The sequence below is a fragment of the Tupaia chinensis genome, unplaced genomic scaffold, assembly GCF_000334495.1.
Source record: "Tupaia chinensis unplaced genomic scaffold, TupChi_1.0 Scaffold150006_1, whole genome shotgun sequence".
Taxonomy (NCBI): domain Eukaryota; kingdom Metazoa; phylum Chordata; class Mammalia; order Scandentia; family Tupaiidae; genus Tupaia; species Tupaia belangeri.
Genome location: NW_006209847.1, coordinates 1566663 through 1568862, shown reverse-complemented (window position 1 = coordinate 1568862; position 2200 = coordinate 1566663). Strand labels below are relative to the sequence as shown.

Genomic DNA, 2200 nt, shown 5'->3' with positions numbered 1-2200 from the left:
CACAAAACATTTTCCTTTCCTTCTGAAGGTTTTACGATGCATTGTTATCATTAATCAGTCTTTTACTATTAAACTTAAATGGCAAATTGAGACAAACAGTTCAGAGACTCTTCTTCCACCACTGATTAAGACTGGGGTGGCAGGAATTAGGGTTATTCATTTAGCCTTCTGAGCTTTCTGTGCAGACTTGGTGACCCTGCTAGCTCCAGCAGCCTTCTTGTCCACGGCTTTGATTACACCAACAGTAACTGTCTGTTTCATATCATGAACAGCAAAATGACCCAGAGGAGGATAGTCAGAGAATCTCTCAACACACATGGGCTTGCCAGGAACCATATCAACAATGGCAGCATCACCAGATTTTAAAAAATTAGGGCCATCTTCCAGCTTTTTACCAGAACAGCAATCAATCTTTTCCTTCAGCTCAGCAAACTTGCAAGCAATATGAGCTATGTGACAATCCAGTACCGGGGCATAGCCAGCACTGATTTGGCCTGGATGGTTCAGGATAATCACCTGAGCAGTGAAGCCAGCTGCTTCCATTTTTGTTGTCACCAGCAACATTGCCACATAGAACATCTTTGACAGACACGTTCTTCACATTGAAACCCATGTTGTCCCCAGGAAGAGCTTCACTCAGAGTTTCATGGTGCATTTCAATGGACTTTACTTCAGTTGTCACATTGACTGGTGCAAAGGTGACCACCATACCAGGTTTGAGCATGCCAGTCTCCACTCAGCCAACAGGAACAGTGCCAATACCACCAATTTTGTACATGTCCTGGAGGTGCAGACGCAAGGGCTTGTCAGTTGGATGAGTTGGTGGCAGGATGCAATCCAAAGCTTCAAGCAATGTAGTTCCACTGGCATTGCCATCTTCACGGGTGACTTTCCATCCCTTGAACCATGGCATATTAACACTTGGCTCCAACATGTTGTCACCATTCCAACCAGAAATTGGCACAAACACTACTGTCTTGGGATTGTAGCCAATTTTCTTAATGTACATGTTGACTTCTTTAACAATTTCCTCATATCTCTTCTGACTGTAGGGCAGCTCAGTAAAATCCATTTTGTTAACACCAACAATTACTTGTTTCGCATTCAGTGTGTAAGCCAGAAGGGCATGCTCACAAGTCTGCCTGTTCCTGGCAATTCCAGCCTCAAATTCACCAACACCAGCAGCAACAATCAGACAGCACAGTCAGCCTGAGATGTGCCTGCAGTCAAGGTTTTGATAAAGTCTCTGTGTCCTGGGGCGTCAAGGATAGTCACATAATACTTGCTGGTCTCAAATTTCCACAGGGAGATATCAATGGTGATACTACGCTCACATTCACCTTTCAGTCTTTCCAAGACCCAGTATTTGAAGGAGCCCTTTCCCAACTCAGCAGCCTCCTTCTCAAATTTTTCGATGGTTCTTTTGTCGATCCCACCACATTTGTAGATCAGATGGCCAGTAGTGGTGGACTTGCCGGAATCTACGTGTCCAATGACAATGATGTTGATGTGAGTCTTCTCCTTTCCCATTTTGGCTTTGATTTAGTGGTGGTTTTCATGACACCTGTGTTCTGGCAGCAAACCCATTGTGAAAAAGACTAGTTTTGACATTTATAAATATTCATGAAATAGTCACCAAAATCAAGATAATAAGCATATTCATCTCTCCCAAATGTTTTCTTCTTCTCCTTCATAATCTTTCCCTCCTGCTCTCACTTTGTGGCAGTCAAGCAAACACTGATCTAATTTCTGTAACTATTATGTTTCTTCAAAAAGTATGTGGAAAAATGCATATTATGAAAAAAATTTAAGCAAAGATTTAAAATTTTTGTGCCAAAATACCTTATTTATTTAAATGAGGTCTCCTCTCCACTCTCCTCTGGGGATTTTGAGTATGCACCCACATGAATCCAATGTACTTCTTTTTTTTTTTTTTTTTTTAAGAGGTTTTTGCTTTAGGGTGTTCGCCAGACAGACAGAGAGAAACAGAGAGACAGGAAGCGAGAAATCACCGCTGGGGGGATGGCCACACTGCAATCCCTTCACCATTCTCTTCTCGGGATCTTGGGCACGCACGCACACACGCCCGGCATGAGTTTTAAGCCACCAGGTCTGGGACGTGATCCATGGTCGACTACATGGGAGTCCAGCGACATAGCCATTATGCTAACTGCTGGTCCGAAACCAATGTACTTCTCAA

At 43.1% G+C, this 2200-nt stretch overlaps 1 pseudogene; it reads right to left on the bottom strand.

Moving 5' to 3' along the window:
- On the bottom strand, window positions 1–1570 carry LOC102486075 (elongation factor 1-alpha 1 pseudogene; annotated as a pseudogene).
- Between the last annotated feature and the right edge of the window lie 630 nt (window positions 1571–2200).